The 22,670-nt window shown below is 43.2% G+C and overlaps 1 protein-coding gene and 1 non-coding gene across 5 annotated transcripts in view; both read left to right on the forward strand.

The window, feature by feature from the left end:
* Nucleotides 1–22,670, forward strand: part of FHL1 (four and a half LIM domains 1) — a 61,011-nt gene that overhangs the window by 11,738 nt on the left and 26,603 nt on the right. For all 4 annotated transcript variants that reach the window (XM_060292690.1, XM_060292692.1, XM_060292691.2 and 1 more), the window contains exon 2: nt 11,745–11,818. The gene's annotated coding sequence lies outside the window, so the exon portion shown is untranslated. The remainder of the gene's footprint in view (nt 1–11,744; nt 11,819–22,670) is intronic.
* Nucleotides 16,111–16,183, forward strand: TRNAE-CUC (transfer RNA glutamic acid (anticodon CUC)). The gene has a single exon. It is a non-coding gene; the product is annotated as a tRNA-Glu (tRNA).

Consider the following 22,670-nt stretch of genomic DNA (forward strand, 5'->3'; position numbering starts at 1 on the left):
GGGCAGAGGGTGGTATAGGAGGTGGGAGAGTAGGGAAAGGCAAGGGCCGATGCTCTTAGGGTGGAAAACTCTTGGAGCCTCTGTTTTTTGAACTTTGAAACCATTGGTGGCAGGGTTCAGTCACTGACAGCACAAATTCACTGAATCACTTCAGGAGTTGAATGATTTCTGAAGCCCTGGTCTCAGGAGAAGATTAAACTTTCATACTGGGGCAGTGGTTCACTTTAAAACAAAACAATTTTTTTTTAATCCTAAGAATTAACTAAAACCCAAAATGCTGTCTTGAATCATGAGATCCATCAGTTCTTGACATCGTCTAGACCTGCATCTAGAACTCCACTGTAAAATCATTTTAGGCATGTGTTAGGTTTCTGTGAAAACTTTTGTTTAACTGTTAAACTTCATACCAACACTGTCAGTTTTTGTCTTAATGAAAGTATAGATTTATTAAAAAACACACTAAAAACAAAATAGATAACAAGGACCTACTGTATAGCACAGGGAACTATATTCCATATCTTGTAATGGAAAGGCATCTGAAAAAGAATAGATATATTCATATATGGATAAGTGAATCACTTTGCTGTGCACCTGAAACTAACACAACATTGTAAATTAACTATACTTCAATTTAAAAAATGGTTTAAAAAATAACAAGAAAATAGAAAAAAATGAAGTGTACAATGTGATGATTTGATACACGTGTACACTGTGGAATGATTATCAAGATGATTTAATACCCACTGTATGGAGTATCATTTATGTACAGTAAACTGCATCCAGTTAAGGCATACAACTTCACAAGTTGCGGCAGAGGCATAGAGCCTTTTGCAGCGCATCCTTCCCCAGGCAACCACTGATCTGCTTTTGTGTGAGAGCTGCTTTCTATAAACTGAGATTTGAAAGTTTCTGGATCTTTCTCAATCCAAAGACGAGCTCTAAATCCAGAACGCTGTTTTCTTCTCTATATTTAAGATCAAATAATGTGACAAGGAGATTCCAGGTTTGACTTCTTAGAACCTTTCCCTGGTGGCCTAAAGGCGAGTACTGAAGATGTTGCCTGCAAGTAAACCACAGTCTCTTCATTGAATAGCCTCATTACATACTTGGATTGAAGGGAAATCAGAACCAAGAGAGAAACAATCCTGATAAAACAGAGAAGCAGTATATGTTCTTCTGAAGTAGGTAGGGTGAGATGTCAGATCCCCCAAGGACAGGACAAATAAACTAATTTGAATTTTGCTTCACACTTATTCATAAATTAAAAATGAAAGCATCAGAATAAATGTTTTACACCTGTAGGTCTATACCTCCAGCTAGTGTGTGTATGTAATCATCATTCAGGAATAACCCTATCCCTAGAGCCTTCCAAAAGATTTGAAATGGGTTTCAGAGGGAATTTTCAGTGGATGGAAGGTGTACCATCTTTACACACTTAACGTGCAAAGCCGGCTTTTAACATGCTGAATGTTGCTTTCCCATTGATATATTCAGTTGAATGAATGATTAGGCAATTTAAGGGCTAGAGTGTTGAGACGCACTTTGTCCCTTCCTCACTCACCCCCTCAAAATAATTCCTGTCACCGTCCTTTTATGTCTAGCTGGCTCTCCTTTCCATTGCTGCCACTCTGTCCTGCATCTCGTGTCCATCTGCCACTCCCGATTTCGACTGTTTCTGCCCGTCCCTGCTTTCCTTTCCCAGTTTTCTTCCTCCTCTTTTCTGTCTCCCGATGCTACTTCTCTTACACTGCTCTGCTTTCTCATGACAAAGCTGTTTTTTAAACATCTCCAGACCAAGTCATCAGCAGACTAATTCCAACATGTCAGATGTCATCTTGGAGACTGTTTTTCTTACTTTTTGTTTTGTGGTCCAAGAATTTCTTCAGACTCGTTTTTCTGGGGCCATACTGGAGGTCTGAGAGTTGTGAATGGTTGGTTTTCACATAATCAGAGTTGAATATGTTTGCAGGGCTATGTTATAGTCAGTCTTTGAAACCATGAATCACTGAAAAGAAATGAATGATGTACATTACAGCGTTCCTGTGAAACTTGCCTTTACAAAGCTACAGCAATTAAAATGGTCTTGAGGTAAGGAGATTTATTGCTCCTCAGAAGGTACTGGAAACGTTTTTTTGGTTTGGTGTTTTTTGTTTGTTTTTGGCCACACCACGCGGCTTGTGGGATTTTAGTTCCCCTACCAGGGATCAAACCCAGGCACTGGGCAGTGGAAGTGTGGGAGTCTTAACCACTGGACCGCCAGGGAATTCCCGGAAAGGGTTGGGTTTTTTTGTTTTGTTTCAAAAAACAAAAAACTTCAGCATCTGTCAAAATCTATGGAATGCACAGCAGAAAGAATGAACCCTAATGTAAACTATTGACATTAGTTAATAATAATGTATCAGTGATAGCTCATCAACTAAAAAAAATACAGTAATGCAGGATATTAAAGATAGAGGAAACTGGGAAGGAGGTATTGTGGAGGTATGTGGAAAATGCTTTCTGCTCAGTTGTTCTGTAAATCTAAAACTGCTTTTAAGAAATCTATTTTAAATCTATTATTTTTCACTTGGGATTCAGAAAGACAATGAATATATCAGTCACTTTTTATTATTAATTTGTAGATAAAAGCGCAGTGTTTGCTTTTACGTACTAGTAATGTAAGAGAAGTGTCTCTTCGTGAGTGCTGTAACTTGTACTGTGGGTCCCCTGAATAGTGAAAATGTGATTTCCCGGGAGAGCTGCCCAGCGCTGTTCACCACTGTCTGGTTGCACAAGAGTTACTGAGCAGGTTAGTGTGAGCACTGCGTCGGGACTTTGTCTGTCTGCCACCACTGGGGCATCGTGCCATCTTTGTGGTGGAGTGGAGCCCCGGGCTTGACAAATTCCGTGCCCTACAACCCAGTGAGCCCTTTTTTGACCCTTGCATTTGTGGTATCACTAGCAACAGTGACAATCCGTGAGCTCATGCCAACGCTTGCAGCCAATATCCAGGTCAGAGTTTGATTGCTTTCGGCCAAAGGCTGTTGCTTGGCTTGTAGTAGCATGGACCTGGGACCAGAACCTCTGGGCAATTACTCAGCATGGCCAGTGTGACAGTGAAGCCATGTGAAAAGATGAGGTCTTTTAAGGTCTTATTGCCAGTGGTTTCTGTATACTGGAACTGGGTGATTCTTTCTTTTTGACCTGGGTGATTCTTACGAGCAACTACAAGTACATGTTGATTCCTTGAGTTGGCTGTGTAAACAGAACGTTCTCTGTAGGCGTTAGTAGGTGGGGGGGGGTCAAGCCTGAGAAGGACATTGAGGCTGAGGGAGACAAGCAAACATTAGGATGGTGTTAAAGTCACTGGAAGAGGAAAAATTGAGAAAGCATCAAGAGTTGGAATATAAATGATGGCAGTGAAGGAATCAAGGAATGGATGTCTTGGGGATATGGTTGTTCACGGAATGCGTCCATCAGGTCTGTGATTAGACCCAGAGTCAAAAACTTCATACAGTTAGCTGCGAAAATACTCATGAAGGGGGGAGTTGGTTATAGAGGTCACCTATTTAACTTATTAAATTTTATTGTATATCGGAAGAAAACTTTTAATGTATGGATCTGTTACGTATGCTCATTGTTATACCTGTTATTAGAGAAGGGGAAAGAGGAGACAGAGAGAACCTCTCCCTTGAGCCACAGTCCATGATGGAGGCTGGGGATTCCAGTTTGGCTGCCAAGGTCACGGGTTACTGTGGGCTGGTGGTGAACCAAGTGGTGGCACAGCCGCTGCATTCCTTGTGCTCACGTTCACGACTGACACCAGGTTCTGTGAGCTGACATGATTGTACAGCACTTCCTGTCCATTGTAGAGGCGGCAGAAGTCACCAGAGCATCCTGTGTTTGCCCCGCAGGTGTAGACAGGCCCGGTCAGTCAGGAGGCCGGGCCCAGTCATGCTCCCCTCAGCCAGGCTGCTGGAAATAGCTCGAAGGCCTGCGGAGGTGCAGTGGCGATGGCAGGCAGGGCGGGTGTGTCACACCGTCCTCTTGCCCCCCGTTGCTCACCCAGTCGCCGCTCGCTGCCCTTCGGCTGCTCTTCATCTCCCTTCCCCTCTATCTCCTGTTTACCCTTGATTCAGTTACTTGTGGATTTTCTGTGAAGGAACAAGGAGGCAGGACCTCAGCACCAAAAAGTCAGGGCCCCTTGGCTGAAGCCGTCCAGCCCAGACCTCGCCCACTGCCGGGCTGTTACAGCTGCGTGGGCCTGTTGGGTGTCACATGGAACTTGGGGTACTTGTAAAAGTTTCTGACATATAACTTGAAAGTTGATTTGTGTCACCTTATAAACTTATCGCTCCTTCCACTTTTAAAACCCTATAATTTTCCTTTACATGTGTGTGATTGTCCCTATAGCAGACACTGGCTGCGTGCATGCCGATGTGAAGGATTTATTCTGCGGCTAATTGATGGGAGCAGGGCCGCCCAGTGGCCAGCACGTAAGGAAACAGTTCATAGGGTACCAAAGGCAGCTTCTAGAGTATGAGTCCAAACACTTCCTCAAATGAAAGCAGCAAACGTTTACTGACTGCTTGCTCTGTGTGCTAGATGCTGTGGGGGACGTCAAAAGCAAAAAGGATCTCTTCAAGGAAGGAACATCCATTCTAATTGGGATTAGAGGATGTGGTGGGAAGAGTACTGCGCTGAGAGGGAGGAGGAGGGAGTCGGGAGTGTTGAATCCTGGCCCAAGTTCTACCGATAACCATCTGATCCCTGGGCAAAGTACTTCCCCTCAGTACTTACTTTATAAAAAGGGAATCGGACTGGATAATCCCTAAGACTTTCTATAGATTGGTTCACGAACAAATGGGCTCAAAAGGTAAACAACAGTACAAGGCAGTAATAGGATTCCAGAAGACGGTACCTTCTCCTTTGCCAGATGAAGTATGCAGATGATAGTCACTGTTATGTGTAAATGATATATATATTTATACTGTATAACTATACTAGTTATGACTATAGACCAGTATTTCTCAAAGTAGGGTCCTTGGACCAGCATTACCTGGGAGCTCGTTAGAAATGCAGATTCAGGGGCCCCACCCCAGACCTACTGAACCAGAAGCACTGGGAATGCAGCTCAACACTTTGTGTTTTAATAATCCCCGCCCCCCCGGAGGTTGTCACGCCCACTGAACTTTGACTGTGGGCTCTAGGAATTCGGGGCGGCGGTTCTCAAACGTGGCTGCCCATTACATTCCTCTGGGGGAACACGGGGGGCACCGAGACGTTACTAGTTGCTCTGGCTCCCCAGGGGCAGCCAACTTGAGGATCACTGGTGTAGGGACGGTGGCGTGCATCCGAGCGCCTGTTACTCGGTAGGGGTGACAGAGCTCAGAGGCACGGAGTCAGCCAGAACCAGAGCTGAGTGTGGGAGAAGGGGAAAAGTGGGTTCGAGTATGACTGGAAGGCCTTGAATTTCATGCTAGAAATTTGGCCTTCAGATTACAATGGAGGAAAGTTGGGGGGAAAGGGAGTGAGCCGTTCAAGGTGGTACATTCGAAAGGTGATTCTGGCGGTTCTACGAAGACGGGAGTGCGTCCATAGTCGGGAAGTCTGGTGAAGTAGTCTAGGTGTGAAGTAATCATGAACCAAATTGCGAATGTAGAAATGTGATTAGAAGGAAGAAAAAGTAGGAAAGCTCTCTTGCAGGACAGATGGCTAGGATTTGGTGATAGCTGTGGGGTGAAGGCAGGGTTAGAATGAGGCTTTGGCTCAGGAGTTCCTCTCTTCTGGGACAGCCAGTGCTCTCCAGATGCAGCGATCAGAATGGTCACGTTTTACGCATCTGTACTTATCCTCTGTCCCTCATTGCTTTGATTTTGGAGTTCTAATTTGGGGGGTGTGTATTCCCCAGTGACTTATAGAAAGACACAAATTATAGTCGTCCACAAAGCTACTCATGGTCATCGGGGCCGGGGGGGGGGCGGAATCCTGTTTCTCTTGATGAAAGAATGCTTGGAGTTGTGGGAAAGTTGTAAACTTGGCAATGACTAATTCAAGCCTATCAGTCAATTAAGTGAATTTTTATTTTATCATTTGTTTTATTTGGGAACCGTTGTAATAGTCACTGAAAGAACATCAATCTCCATATTTTTAAAACAAAACGAAAATACCATTGAACATTAGGGCAAAGGGCAAGAATTTCGAGGTTTTACCTTTTGACTTTAGCAAATGTTTGCTGCTCCATTTTTCTTGCTGGATTTCACCATTTAATTTGCTTTTGGTTTGGGGCTTTTGGGGTTTTTTTTTTTGCATTGTTCCTACTTGTTCCTCATGCCTGATCATTTTAGTTCCCTTTATTCTGTCATTGATGGCTTTTTTATTCCTAAGTATTCTTAATGCTTTAGTTTTTTGTTTGTTTTTCTCCTTTTCTTTAGTCTTATAAAGCTCATTAGCCAGCAGTTATGTAAAGACATACGCAGAAAACACGTACAGTCTGGGTTTTTTTTAACCTTTTGACCCCTTCACCCATTTCCCCACCCCCTGCCTCTGGCAACTGCCAATCTGTTCTCTGTACCGATGAGCTTGTTTTTTGTTTTTAAATTTTTAGATGCTGTGTATAAGAGAGATCATGCAGTATTCGTCTTTCTCTGACTAATTTCCCTTAAAATAATGCCCCGGAGGTCCATCCATCTTGTTGCAAATGGCAAGATTTCCTTCTTTTTATGTCTGAGTAGCATTCCATTGCGTAAACATGTACTGCATCTTCTTTATCCATTCATCCATTGATAGGAACGTGGGTTGTTCCATATCATGGCTATCGTAAGTAGTGCTGCAGTGAACATGGGGGTGCAGATATCTCTTTGAGTTAGTTTCTTTGGATAAATACCCAGAAACAGAATTGCTGGATTATATGGTAGTTCTATTTTTTAATTTTCAGAGGAACCTCCATACTGTTCTCCATAGTGACTGCACCAATTAACATTCCCACCAACAGTGTAAGAGGGTTCCTTTTTCTCTACATCCTTGCCAACACTTGTTATTTGTGGTGTTTTGATAATAGCCATTCTGACAGGTGTGAGGTGGTATCTCATCGTGGTTTTGATTTGCATTTCCCTGATGATTAGCGATGTTGAGCATCTTCTCATGTACCTGCTGGCCATGTGTTTGTTCTTTGCGAAAATGTCTATTCAGCTCCACTGCCCATTTTTTAAATTGGATTGTTTATTTTGCCATTGAGTTGTATGAGGTCTTTGTATATTTTGGATACTAGTTCCTGATCAGATACATGATTTGCAAATATTTTTCTCCCATTCCGTAGGTTGCCTTTTCATTTTGTTGATCATTTCCTTTGCTGTGCAGAAGCTTTTTTATTTGATGTGGTCCCACTTGATTATTTTTGTGTTTGTAGCAAAAGTATTCTTCATGTTTTAGTGTGCCAGTTAAAAAGGAACGCGTGTATTTTTATTTCTTATCCCCCCTTTGTGACCACAAATTCTTTAAATTTGCATCCAGAAATGGCCCATTGAAATTTCTCCTTAGAGCTTATTGGGGGCCTGGTGGGCACACTGCTTACCTTTCATCCTTTTGTTAGTTTACAGGTTGTGCCGTATCTGGAAGGAGAGACCTTTTATTACTAGTTGCAAACCTGTAACAGCACATTTGATATTTTAAAGCGTTCCATATATTCCAATGCAATATTTTAAAATGGTCACCACTCTAACTTTGGAAAAGTTGTGCACTTTTTAGTTTTCTGAAGGAACTATAAAAATCTAAGGATGAATCTAGAAGGATCACAACTTGAAATGGGTAGTATATCTAGTAGATACCTTTTAAAAAATATAACCTCTCTTTTCCCAGACTGAGTAAAGATAAAACCTTTCTCTTTGCAAATTTTGAAGAATATTATATCATATAAAATAATAGATGTAGAAACTTGTGTGGAATAAATGGTCTTCCAGACATAGTATAGAGTATATTATACTCAGTCTAAGGACACAGAATTACACTTTATTATATCTCTATAACATAATATCCTCTTGGATTTTGTTGATTAAGTTAATGTGCTGGTAAAGACTCGATGATATTGCAGATCCTGATTATGTTGAAATTATTAAAATGAGGCATCTTTTATCTGAACCGTTTATTTATACCAATTAATTATTTTGCCGGATAAGAGCCACTTTATCAGTTCTTCTGCTAAAGGAAAGAAGTCGGTGGCCATCTCGTTTGTATTTCCTGTTGCATGTTATGGCAACATTTCAAGTGTGTTTCTGGATGGTGCAAATGCCGATGTCTCTAACGACCATAGCAGCGTAAGCATTTGAATCGAAGCAGGATAAATGAGAAGTCTAAGCGGCTGCTCAGTACCATCACAACTGTACCTAATTAAGAAGATATTTGGGGTTCACTGCTCTTTGGTTTCTTAGGTAGGAGAGAATATTCTGAAGGACATGATTAAGGAATGGTTACCATGACAATCGCATTCAAAGAGTTAGAGGAGACAGTGAATCTGTGGGGCTCATCCATTTTGATTGATTCAACGGGTCTTTTAGATTCATTCAAACAGCTGTTGTCTCTGGATTTTATTTTCCACGTAATTCACCCAATTGATTGGTGATTTGGGGATCATTTAAGCTTGGCTGTCCATAGTGATAGGACTGACAGTGTCTGTGACCAAAATACCGTTGTTAAACCTGAAGGAGAATGATTGTGTGTGTTAAATGTCACTAGAACACAGCTTCTGGCTTCTGGAATAACATAAATGGTTTGTCTAATTTCACTTATTAATTCTGTCAGGGTGGGATAAGATTAACGTGATTTATTTTAAAGCATGACTGACCCCAAAGTGTTTGGGTTTTATTTTGGATTACTTTGCTGTCATCACATTTTACCCAGTGTGTTTGGCTGCTGTTCTGTTTTTACTCTTTGACTTGCGCAATATCATCAACGCAATTTGTGTTATGTCTGGTCGGAGCCACAGTTACACACTGCAGATTGAAAAGTGTACTCTACGGCTCTGAGTGCCTTTATCCCCAACTCAGTGTTAAGCGGGACACAGTAACGTGAACTGGACGTAGAAATGCTGTTACAATCTTGCTGTACGTTTTCATCTCTCTTTGTGGGCTAGTTCCTGATGGTCAAACTCTGAACTGTGCAACTCAAGACTCCTCTGGCAGGGGCCCAAGTTGGACCCCCATGCGAGAGCTCTGCCTGCTCAGCCTTTGGGCCTTTCTCTCTTCTGCCCTCTAGAGGCCATCAGGGAATATGACATTCAAGGACTTCCTCTGCGAGGGAGAGCCGGCATCTTGGTGCGGTTACTAGATGCCAAGTTCTCTGGCCTCCCCCGGCCCCATCAAAGCCTGAATTTGCAGAGGTAGGGAGCAGACAGAGAGAAGGAAGGGAAGGTACTGGCCGGGTTGGGGTCTCAGGGAGGAAGCTCTTCTGGTTCTTTAGAGAACGGGATTCCTTCAAGTAGAGCCCAGCATGTATCAAATCCATCTCTAGGAAAAATTGGTTCTGGAAGGGTGAGTAAAATGGACTAGTATAATAAGGCTGGAGTGTGATGGATTCAGGTTCAAAGTTTAAGTCGGGTTCGATCTAAGTAGGGGTATATTTGGGGCCAGGTATCTGAGGCAGCATATGAAATGGTTATCCAATTTTGATAACCTTTTCACTCTGCGCCTGCTGGAATAGTAGTGTTAATTATATATCTGATATTCGGTGAGTACCTTGTATGCGTGAGGCCTTGTTAAGTGCTTTATATGCACTGCCCTGTTGCCACCTTACAGCCTCTCTGTGAGGTCAGCTAACATGAGGTTCGCAGAGGTTGTACAGTTAATATGAGGCGGGGCCAGTATGTGAACCCAGGCAGCCTGACTCTGGCGCCCTTGCTATGAACAGCTGCGCCATGCTGCATTCTCCCCGCAGCTGCATGAAAGGGTGTGGCACCTTCTAGAAACTGAGTTCTGTGTGAGTGGGGTGTGGGTGGTGGGAGAAGAGACTTAGCCAAGGCTTTTGTGTGTACATACCGTGCTGAGTCCCGGGAGATAGAAGAGAAAGCAGGGATTTCTGTCCCTGTCACCAAGAAACTTAAAGTCCTGTAAGACAAATGAGGTATAAGATAAAACCAATGCTGCATTATTCATATGATAGAATAAGAAAATATTATCTCTACTTAAGTATAGGTGGGAAGGGGACTAGAAGGTATTCTATTGGAGTCAGTCACTTTCAAGCATTTGCTTTTGAAAGTTAGCTCTTTGTCGCTGGCACAAATTTGCCTTCCTCTGGGCTTTTTTTTTTTTTTTTTTTTTTTTTTGCTGTATGCGGGCCTCTCACTGTTGTGGCCTCTCCCGTTGCGGAGCACAGGCTCCGGACGCGCAGGCTCAGCGGCCATGGCTCACGGGCCCAGCCGCTCCACGGCATGTGGGATCTTCCCAGACCGGGGCACGAACCCGCGTCCCCTGCATTGGCAGGCGGACTCTCAACCACTGCGCCACCAGGGAAGCCCCTTCTGGGCTTTTGATCTGGCGGACAAGACCCCTGTCCCTATAGTCAGCGGACTTGTCCATTTCAAGTTTGGAAGAGTTGTCTTCAACCGTGACAGTTGTCATTAAGGTCTCTAAACAGATGAACCCATTAGCCTATTGAACTAACTGGACCAGGTACTTATTTTCCCATTAACAGTAAAAAAAAGAAAAAATCTCTCACCGTTGCTTGTTCGATGATTGGCCTGGAACCGGTTGGTTGGGGCGCGGGGGGCAGTCATGAGCCTGGTTATAATCCTTGGTTTATGTTTGCCTTATTTCATTGGGTGGATGCTTCTTGAGCGCCTCCTGTGTTCCAGGCACTGTTCTGGGTGTGGGAATAGAGCAGTGAACAGAGGAGACGGGACTGGGGGCGGGCCTCCTCTCTGGGAGCTGTCTTTTCCTCAGATTTCATTTGCTCGTGTACATTTTACAGTTCATATAAAAGTGCCTTTGGTGTGAGTTTCAGGATTTCACACGTTGGGGATGATACAGTGATCACACTGCCTTTCTCCTTAGCCCCAGCCAGTCCTTTCTGAATGATGGGGGGTGGCTAAGGTGGTGATGCCAGCGTGCCCGTGGGGAGGCCTCGCGGGTGCGAAGAGGGCAGCGTGTCAGGGTATACCGTCTTTGTGTCGTGATGGGAAAAGCACAGGGCACACCTGTTTCCTAGGCATGCCTACCAGCCTGCGTCCTAATCCTGTTGTTGGTTGGAGATAACTTCAGTGGTCGCAAGGCACCTCATCTCCATGGCAACACCTCTAAATATTCCTCTGGTGACTTGTGCTCTACATTCTGTCTGGATCTGAGCCCTCCTGTGGCAAAATATTCTAGAGCTGTTAAAACAGGGGGGAAAAAAAGGCTCAACTAATAAATCTATTCTAAACGACTGAGTCATTTGTTTTGATTACCCGGGTGATTGCCAAATGTTAATTTAAAACTGAAATAGGCCATGAGCTCACTCCGCTAACAATGCTGAGTGTTTGAGCTAATACAGCTTGATAATGAGGGGGCCAGATCCACTGCCGGTGCGAATGTTATATGATAAACAGACATTTGGGGAAATAGGCAGAGCATCTTGGCAGTTTTCCTTTAGCTCTAAGGGTTGTAAATACAAAGCAGAACGTGTTACCGTGAGCCATGTCAAAGGAAGTTGATTTTTGGTTTTGTTTTTTAGGAATTTCTAACTTTTCTTCTGAAAAGGTAACTTGACCTCTTGATTCTCATTGTTTCCTAACTTAGGTACGTCGGAGGTTGTTGTCAGCTGCGTCCCGCCCTCACTGAATACATCCCGTTCTGCACACATCCAGTGTGAGGTAAGTTTTCCGAGTCGCCACACATTCTTAACACTGATCTCCACCTCCTGGTGTGTGGTGTTAGGCTCAACGTTGTACAGAGATCTCTGTCTGTACCGTAGCCTCGAAGGGGGTTTGTTTTAATTGAGCTGAGCGACATCACCGCTTACCCTAGATACTGGGTCTCTGGGGAATGCCTTTTCAAGGGCAGACACATCTCATTTGCTTTTCATTTGGGGGCATGGAACGTGAGTGTGGCAAGCACAGCAGGATGGTCAGAGGCCTGCTTGAGGGTGTAGCTCTGCTCGTGCTGCCGCGTGAACAGTAGGGAGCAGGAAAGCCGCATGGAGCAGACCCTGGGCCGGAGCCCCGCAAGGCTGGGCCGCCCGGCCAGCTGTCAGGACTCTTCCGCCTGGGGTGAGCCGAGCCGACCTGCGGAGCTGCCACTGCAGAACCTGGTGATTTGGAGTGTTTCCATGGAACCACATTACCGTGGGCCGCCAGATCTTTCTCTCGCTAGGACTGAAGTTCTAAGTGCAGCCGCGTGGGTGTGAGCAGTGGGGTGCGCCAGGCCTTCCATTTAACATGCCCTGGATAGGCATCCTCCGTCCTCTTCCTTTCGCCGCGGCGGCTTCTGGACACTCTGTGACGGTGCCGGCTTACTCATTTCTCTCTCTTGAGAGATGGGGGACGTTCACCTTTGGATGTGGAAAGGAAGGGAGTCTGCAAGACGGTTCCTCCAGGCACAGTGTAAGGGGCCACGGTCTTTCTGCTTTCCTGGGCCCCAGTCTCCTTATGTTTATAAGAGAGGTGGTGACATTCGCTGCACCGGACCACTCAGGATTTCCACTTGCATCCATCGAAAGGTTGCTGCGTTTTTGCCTTCCCCTCCACCCTGCCCCATTCCATGCTCAGTCCCACATTCAATGTACGGCCTTTTATTTCAGTTAGGGTTGTTGCTTCCTAGGTGGTGAGAGTTGCCTTTCTTACATCTACTTGATGCAGGATTCTCCAGAGATTTTAAAATATATATGCAAGTATATTATATTAAACCCGAAATACGACTATAAAATATAAACCCTAAAGAGTGAAAAAGTAGGACAGCTTTTTAGAAGTGTTTAATCTGAATTTGATCAATTTCATCCATTACGATGGTCGCTGGCAGTCGTTCCCAGGGCCTGGGGCTTTAAACTGGCCCTGTGACAAAAGCTGCGGCAGTTTCTCTCAGCTGTCAGCCTCAGTCGGCTCTTCCATCTTCAGATTTAAGCCCTGGCATTACTATCATCCACAGCCTTCACCTAAAAGGGTTGTTTTCAAACTTTTTTTTAAATGATAAAAGCCTGTCTTCAAATAAAAACATGAGGTCTAAAACCCCAGCCGAGAATACCCAACCAGAACTGCCTGGGCTCAAGTAGGAGGCTGCGACCCTTCTCCTCCAAGGAGCCCTAGGGCAGTTGAAAAGCAGTACCCTGTTTAAGGAGCAGAGGTTTTCACTCTGTGCCCTTTCACAGCTCTTACTTTTATTTTTCCACAGCAAGAGAGACTAGATTGTTGAAGGCCATACACAGATGAGTTAAAAACATCCTCCCGTCAACTGAGTGGGAAATGCTGGCCAGGTGAACCTTGGCCGTTCGCGTGCATTGTATGCCCTTAGTAATTCCACAGCAGTCTGCAGCCTTGACAAACTCTTGTCAGTAAAAAAAACTTTAATAGAAACTATGTGTACAAGACTGTATTCCTAAAATGGAACATTTTAATTTGAAGTCCTTTGAACACATATTTGAAGTGGTTTTGTGATATTAAGAATACCTCAGTGACATCTTTAATTTGACCAAAACTTAGCATCTTTGGGTTTTCTTTTAGAGCCGTGAGTTTCTCAAGTGAGTTAATGAAATAGAATCCATTAAATTCTGTTTCACCGTGACAGAAATCTATGGGATTGATGTAACACAGTTCAACAGTCACGATGCAGTGGTATCTTATGATCTTTCTTCATTTCTTTTATTCATTCATTCGTTCAGCCCTACTGTGGACTAGGCCAGGAACGTAGGAGTGAGCAAAACAAAAAGAATGTGACACATTTTCGTCTGATATTCTTCAAGTATAGGACATCCCTGGATTACTTTCCTTTTGCAGAAGAGGAAACTGAAAATTGATTTTCCTATTTAAATTAAATTGCCCGGTATTGAGTAGACCAGTATGGGTTCAGGCGTACAAAGCAAAGTCCCTGTCTCCAGTCTGCCCCTTGAGCCACCTCCGTGTAAGCATGTGCAAATAATAAAGGATGCCTTAATTCCTGGAGATGCAGCTGTGCCTGGGACCCAAATGCCCCCCAAATGAAAACAGATGTAAACTGTATATTTCACACTCTAGATTTTTAAAGTTTATTTGGAAAAATTGGACAGTTTAGGAGAATGGACTCTGCAGTTTCCACATGAGGATATATATTTTTTAATGGTAATGTGTCCCGTTTTATGTTCAGTACAGCATTTATCACAGGTAAACTTGATAATTCAGGGACTTGAAATTGTCCCATTTGGCTGCCCTTTAGGTATGGAATTACTTGGAACAAAAACTTGAACACAACATAATTCTTAATGCATACTTGAGCTGGGTACTCTACGTATTTGTTTTTGTAGTAGAGACGATATTGTTAATGAGCATTTATTTCACATCTAGGAAATATTTGTATCATTGACATAAGGTCACTTTCATGATTGATTTGGCAGTTTTTAATATTCACAAAACAAAATTTTTAAAAGCAGTAGTCGTAGTTATTTGATTTGTACCATTGATCTTTTTTTTTTTTAACTTGGTTGACTTTTTTTTCCCCTAACGTCTTTATTGGAGTATAATTGCTTTACAGTGTTGTGTGAGTTGCTGCTGTATAACAAAGTGAATCATCCCCATATCCCCTCCCTCTTGCGTCTCCCTCCCACCCTCCCTATCCCACCCCTCTAGGTGGTCACAAAGCACGAGCTGATCTCCCTGTGCTGTGGGGCTGCTTCCCACTAGCTGTCTATTTGACATTTGATAGCGCATGTATGTCAGTGCCATGTACCATCGATCTTGACGTGACCTCTCTTCTTGGTGCACAGATGGGTCACACAGGCTTAAAGAGTTTGGAAACCGTCCATCTGGAGCCAAGGTCTGAAACTGCTGGGCTGGATCTGGCACGCAGAGGGGGTTCCTTTAAGATTTTCAGTGAATTGCCAAGCATTTAGAAATTGAGAGATTTCACATTTTTTTAAAAATACAGATTTTCATCTTCTCTTGAGATATCGGAAGATCTGACAGCATGGAGCCTGCATTCCTGTTGGGCAACGCTGGGCTGAGGCCGATAGCCGCTGGATCTTTAGATAGAGCATGAACTCTGAAACTTGCCACGGCCGCCAGCGCTGTGTTATCTCCTTGACACTAAGGACAAGGGTCAGGTGCCATTATCTGAATGTCTTACTCATTTGTAAGACCTGCTTGGCTCTTACGTGCATGTGACTTTTCAATCCCAGGGCTGGGTGAAATTGCGACTGCAAAGTTAGAGCCATCCTTCCTTTCAGAACCTCAGCATGTGAATTTTCAGGTGCACGATATGCTGGGTGATGTTCATTTGAAGGGGGTACCTTCAAAGGGTTGAGGGTAGACATCTGAGGGGAGGGATACCTTCTGATGGTGCCTGATTCGGAGCAGGGGCGTCAGCAGAGCTGGGGGGAATCCCGTGGTCTACGTCAGTGCTTTTCAGCCTTTAACGTGTAGATTCCGGTGCAGCAGGTCTGGGGCAGGCCTGAGGTTCTGCAGTTCCAACAAGCAGCTGCTCATACTGTGGCTACTCTGAGGACTCGCCTCTTTGAGTGGCGAAGGGGACTCTACCCTAAAGCAGTCCTAAGAAAGAGCAGTCATGCAGTGGTGGTTCTAAATATCTCTTCCTTGGGCCTGAGAAAGAGAAGGAGATCTTAACCAGGCTCTTTGGGGTTGAATCTTCATTAACAAACCTGGATTCACTTCTGGTTGCAGCAGGATAATTTTTTTTAGTTAATTATTTTTAATACAACATAGCCTGTGTAAAAGAGAAGAAGTCCAACTTTTACTTTAAATCTTGTTTTAAATTAAGTGCTTCTGATAAAAAAGCTAGATATGTTAAAGGTCAAGAATCATGAAGTAGGAATTAGAGCTTTAAATTGTATAATTATAGGAGAATATATTTATGAGAGACTCCTAGAAACTTATTTAAATAAGACCACAGAAAATAGGATAATAATCAAATCCATGGAAGTATGATAACCTTGTAACTATAAAATGATACAAGTCAGGGGAATTCCCTGGTGGTCCAGTGGTTAGGACTCCACACTCTCACTGCTGTGGCCCCAGGTTCAATCCCTGGTCGGGGAACTAAGATCCCGTAAGCCACGCGGTGCAGCCGAAAAAAAAAAATGAAAGCGGTCAGAAAGGAAAAGATCAATGGAATCAAATATATAAAAATGTGCCGAGAGAGTAGATCTTAAGTATTCTCACTACACATACACAAAATGGTAACTGTGAGGTAATGGCTGTGTTAACTTGATTGCAGTAATTATTTCACAGTGTGTGCATATGTCAGGCCATCACATTGTATACCTTAAATATGTACAATTGTTGCAATTATACTTCAGTAGAGCTGGGGGAAAAGTACTGAAAAGGAAAACACAGAACAAAAGGAGATGCTCCGTAACTGTTGGCTGAGTGAATTCTCCAGTAGGTGGACGGGTAAAAGACATTCATGTTCTATCACAGAGTAAATGAATGCCTGAAAAAATGTTCAGCCTCACTGGTATGCAAAGATGAGCATATTCAGACAGCAGTGAGGTACATTTTCCATCTGTTAAGTCAACAAACACAAAAAGAAAGCCCAGTGCTAATATGGTTACCTTGGAACCAGTAAACACTTACTCATTGCTGGTAACACTGTAAGTTGGTAAAAAGCTTTTTGAAACATTATTTGGCAGTATATGGCAAAAGTCACAAAGATTGGTACCCCTTGATCCAGTAATCCTATCTGGGGAAGTGTTCGAAGAAACAAGCTGTTCTAAGAAAAGAAAAAAGCTGTGTGTTATGGATATTCCTCACAGTGTTATTTGTAAGGACAAAAAATGAGAATTTAAGCATCCAACGTTAGAGAAGTGGTTCATTTATTCAACAGATAGTTTTGGTTAAGTAACTATGATATCTCTGTGAAGTAGAATTCCATGAATTTGTTCAAAATTAAAATTCTGATGCCTGCAGAGCAGTATGAAAGAATCCGTATAATACAGCCTTACTAAAAAATGCAGGATGCGAAATGGTACATGTGCTCTGATTATTACCTTGTGAAGGGATGTGTACGAACGGACAAGAACTAGAAGGCACCTGGACAAATGTAAGTAGCGCTCTGAGCTTTCGTTCGCGTTGTTGTCCTATTGTTTGTACATTTTGGCGGTTGAGAGTCTTCAGCTTTGACCTCCTTACATCAACGCCACATCACAAACAGTGATGTTTCCACTGATCACACAGGAGGTGCTTGGTAAATAGCTGTGAAACATGATGAGGACTCCTGCTCAGGGCCTAAGCGCTGGGTTCCAGTGGTATTCTTCCTTCTGGATTGCTTTGTTCCACCATCCCGAGCCCCCCTTTTGCCTCCTGCGGTCGGTGGAGAGGCATCTTGGCGTCCCACGTGACAAAGTGTAAATGTCTGTCTCGGAGCTTCTCATTGACGTGCAGCAGGGCTGGGGCCCGGACCTTCGCGTGCCCGGGTTCCACGTTTGCTGCAGTAGAGCCTCGGTGGAGCCGCGAGGAAGGGCAACACCCGTTTCAGCTTCTGGTTTCCTTCAGCGAAGCAGCAAACCTCCACCTCGGTGTCCTGAGCCTTCTCCCAGCGCCCCCTCCCCTCCAGTTGTGTTCCCCATCTCCCTGCTCTCAGTATACTTTTCTCCTTTAATTGGGTCAGTTACTTCATGTCTGTTTTTCTTTTTTTCCTCTGGCTGTAGCGCCACATATTTTCCCCATTTGTCATTGCCTCTGCAGCTTCGTGTTGCAATCGTTTTTCAAGTGGAACAGAGAGCACACTGCTGAGGGGGGCAGCTCTTGACTCTTTGCCTGCCCTTTGCCTGCATGAGTGTTCCTGTTTCTTTTGGGCCTAGTTCTGTTTGGTTTTGTAGTCTTCATCGTCAGTTATGTTTGGACTGAAAGATACTTAAGTAAAAATAACGGTAAGTCAGAGAGATGTCTGGCAAAGGCGCGGCACATTTGCTAAGGTTGCTGGTTTATTTATCTCCCCTGTCTCTATGGTGACTAAATCCGGGGCTGGGATTTAATGGACTTAATTTTGACCTCTTGTATGTCTCCTGACTTTCCCAGCCTCTGATATAGAAGGAATTCACTTTCACTATAGGAGAGAAATTGCCTCACTTAGAGAAAGGGTCCTAACTGGACTCTGGAAAAGGGGTATCTCCAGAGTCTTCGATCCTTCTGCTGTCTTTGATCCGAGTTCACGTAGCACTTGTAGAGAAAGTGGAGAAGTCTTCTAGATAAATACGCGCACGCGCACACACACGCACGTTACCGGTGGCTCCAGTACGGTTCCCAAATGACCATGTGCTCTGCCACAAAGGGAGAAATGCATTCCTAATTGTACTCACATGGTGTCAGATCATCCGTTCCAAAGGACTAGTGGCATATGTTATGGACAACAGCCTTCAGGGGACTCTTTGAGTGGCCCTCACTTGCTTCCAGACACACCACCCGTCAGCCTTCCTGGCCAACCCTGGTCCTCTTTGTGAACGGTGTTTTCAACACCAAGTGCTCTCTGTCAATGGACCATACTCAACCTGCCCCCTTGGATAAGAGGAGCATCAGAATGGGTATGCCTCTTCTGTAGAGCCAGAAACTTTCTTGCTTTAAATAAAATATGTACACTTGAATTATGTGAGGCCATTGCCTGGTTCTGTGCTAGCCTAGTTCCTGGAGTTTTAATATTCATGTAGTTGGCTACTGTCAGCAAGCCACCTGAATGAATAGTCTTTCAAGTCCTTTAAAGTGATCTCTGGGTGTTTTGTTAATCCTACTATAAGCAGTCTTTTAAGTTACTTGACTTTTTTTTTTTTTAACTGTTAAGGAAATTGAGGTTCCCCAGGTCTCACATTGAAGAAAATATAGGTATCAATAATATTTCCCAGGGTCATGTCTTTATTGTTTGTTAATGTGGGTGAACTTTCAGTGAGAACTTTTTATAAGAGAATCTTTTCTAAGAATATTAAATCAATGGGAACATTGGTTGGATATTCCATTTGTTTTTATTTTTAAAAAGTATCTCCTTTATCCATTACAGGATTCTACGTCTCCATGCATAGAAATGTTCGAACCATGTATCAGAGTTCAAGCGTATTAAACTGTGCCCGTGGAAGTCCACAGTAAAGGTTAGGTTCGACTAGGATTCGCACGGAAGAAGTCAGGTTTGGACATTGGAATTCAGATCTAGTGTTCTGTCCATACCTAATTGATGTGAAATGAAGACATGGATCTCTGACCTCTAAGGTAGCTGGAGTCAAACCATCTTGAACTTGAGTTGGTTCAAATGATCCTTTAAGACTTTTTCTCCTCTTCCATATGATGCTTTAAGACTCACAAGGACACTCCAGTTTTAGGAAGTTTAATAACGTGCCCCAAATCGAGTCAGAGTGCTTTATTTAATGCTAGCGTATACTGTGTTAGTTTACTCATGGATAATTTATCTATTTGCAAGTCCTTTCATCCTCTCTGGGAACAAATTCACATGTGTGAATTTTCTTTAAAACCAAAACAAAGGAGTTAGTAAATGATTAATAAGGATGGTACAAAGACTGAGACAAGAGAAGCAACTTAAGTGCCCTTACATTCTTATTCCTCGATAAAATATTAGAGTTCAGGTCTGTCATCAAGTTCAGTTCCAGTCCAATAGGAACTTGTGAATACTTAATGTTTTTATTAAGATTTTGTAACATCATAAGACTCAATGGATATGGAAGTTGTTTGAAGATTTTCTCCATCATCAACTCTTCTATTAATAGTACAGAGACTTGAGAAGCCAACAACAGATGCTCACTTGTGAAAGAGATCCATACTTGCGAGACGAATGTTGGATACTCATAAAATTCTGGGGTTGAAACCTTGCTCATGTGCCTTATAACTGCGAACTTAGAAAATTTATGAGATTAGGGCCATAGCTAAATCATATACATTTTATTATGGTCAGTACGATAAGCATAGCTCAGGTCAGAGCTTTTAGAGAAATCAAAACGTTAAGGCCCAAAGCTGTTAACAGTGCTTGAGGAAGAGCAGCAAGCATGTTTATCCCCATCACTGTCGTTGTCATCATTACCATCGTATCAACCTTGTGTGTTGAAAGCCTAGTGTGGAGAACTGTGCCAATAATAGTTATAATTTATTTCCTCATCTCTTTAATTCTTAATATTTCCATTTTGTTTAAACAGCTCTAGGGATCGAATCAATTTAAATTTTAAAAGGAGAAAGTATATAAAAATGTACTTGGAATAGTAGCCTCATTCTCCTGTCCTGTCAACCAGATAAGCTTCCCCCTCTGTATGACATCTCTCACTGAAGGGTCTCCGTTTACCGGATGAACAGTTAGTTTCTGTAACAGTTCTTCACCGAGGTAGGAAAGCAGTGGTCCTTAGGTAGTTTGGTGAGAATTTGTGGCCTTCGCGGGTCTGTGGACACCTCTTAAACCGTGTGATACGTGTGTGTGGTATGACCATTTTTATACCTTCTTCAGGGCTATGAATTAATAATTTACTTAAGATATTCCAAGTGTTTCTTTCCCAGAACCAGTGGAGTTTTTTTCTGTGGATTCTGGTGACGGGTTTGTGTACGTGGTTCTCAGTGTACGTGCCTAGGGGATTCATAATCCATAGCGTCTTTTGCTCACTAAAGTGGTTCAAGTGCTCACTAATTGGAGAGGCTGAGTTCCACCCTTGGCACTGGGCTCACGTGATGGATTTGAACCTGAAAGCAGTACAACGTATTCTGTTATTTGTAGCCTGTCCTTTATGTTCCCAGCTGTGTCCTCTGTATCGTCAGTCCTTGTAGACTTTACATAGGATCTTGACCCGGCTCCTTTGGTCCTCTCCTGTGCGCTCTTTTCTATTACTAGGACAATCTAAGGCGCAAATTGAGTCAAGGATTTGGTTGGGGTTACTGCCCTACATAGTGCTCTCTTTCCCCAGGAAGCTCCTTGGGAGCAAGAATTACTCATGATTTCTCTGGTGTCCTCCAAGTCATTTAGGATTTATGCCAGAGGCATTTACTGGAGATACAGTTAATTAAATGAAAGGCATTTTATAAATTACAAACCACAGCATTACCGTGGTATTACATAGGACGATCTCAGGATCTTTGTCTGACTTCCTGTTCCTCTGATATCAGTATTCCTGACATGGTTGGAGCATATGCTTGAATAGGACAGTCCCTCCTACCTAATCCCTTATAGCATAGCATCACATTTTTCCAGCACTTGGTTATGAAGTTTTTCAGACAGACAGAAAAGTTGAAGTTATACAGTGAACGCTCCTCGCCCACCACTCCGATCCTATAGGTAAACGTTTTGCTAAATTCGCTTCACTACGTACCCCTCCGTCCGTTGGTCCCTCTTCGTTTCTTGGCTGCATTTCAGAGCAGCCTGCGGGCATCCGTACACTTTACCCCTAAACACTGCAGCATGCGTATCACTGTGTGGTTGCGGTTTTGACATTCTTAGCCCTGCTGTCAGATTTGCTAAGATTCTGACATTTATTTCGCTGGTGGCTAGGAAAAGATGGTAAGTTGAATGTGAAGTAAGCTCCATTTTCAGACCCGGGGGAGTTTTTGTTTCTAACTCCCAGCAAGTGAGCAAACACTTTGTATCACTGCCCCTTTTCTCCCACTTTACACGGTCACATTATTTGTACTGTGGAAATTTGAAAGGCCAGTCTAGGACATAAAGTTGAGAGTCTGGTTTATATGAGTAAAAGCGGAGAATTGGGGTTGAGGATAGCGGGGCAGGAAGTTACCCGCGTGATACCGCTTACTTATACAAGGTCTCGAGAGGGTTTAGTGGCTGTTTATATCCTCCAAGGGTGGTAGATTTAATAAACACTAACAGTACAAATAGAGGGTCCTTCTAACCTATTGGTTATATTCCGTGGAAGCCTAGAACTCATAGAAATGTTTCAGAGGTTTCACCAACATTTAAAACTCTAACGTGAATTAGATTTCTTTAGAAGTGTATCGAGCTATTTAGAAAGCACTGCTAAAAAACAACAGACAAGACTCAACTGTGTTTTGTAGTAAATTTTAACATACTGGAGAACACTTACTGAATGACTTTAAAATAAGTAAAGGTTATTCATGTCAGCTTAAAATAAAATTTTGAATAACACGTGTCATTCATCAAAGTCAGGATAATATTTCTGTTGTGGGAATAAAGACAAAAGGTCTTCAGTGAGACCATTACACTAAAGCCATGGTGTTAGGGCATCGGCCTGCAAAAGCTGGAGTTACATTTTGGTTTCCAGTTACAGTGAGCACTTATCCATCTGTTATATTTAGATTTTTTTTTCTAGTACCTTTAGGAACCTGGAAACAGACAAGTATATGCTTTCAACTTGAAACCACCATAAAAGGGGAGAAGTAGTGAAGAGGCCGGAGGCTGGCTCCAGTGTCATCCCTCTGATGGGGCTGTGTGAATGGATTAGGGAACCTTTCGAAAGGTCTCCCTCTTGGCCCATAGCTCAAAGCGCTCAACACAAGTCTGAAAATGCATGGGTGCAATAGTACGGTTCGTTATGAGATTTTCAGGGCTGCTTTGATTACGCCCGCAAAGCCCTACAAT

This window comes from Globicephala melas, chromosome X (genome assembly GCF_963455315.2).
Source record: "Globicephala melas chromosome X, mGloMel1.2, whole genome shotgun sequence".
Taxonomy (NCBI): Eukaryota; Metazoa; Chordata; class Mammalia; order Artiodactyla; family Delphinidae; genus Globicephala; species Globicephala melas.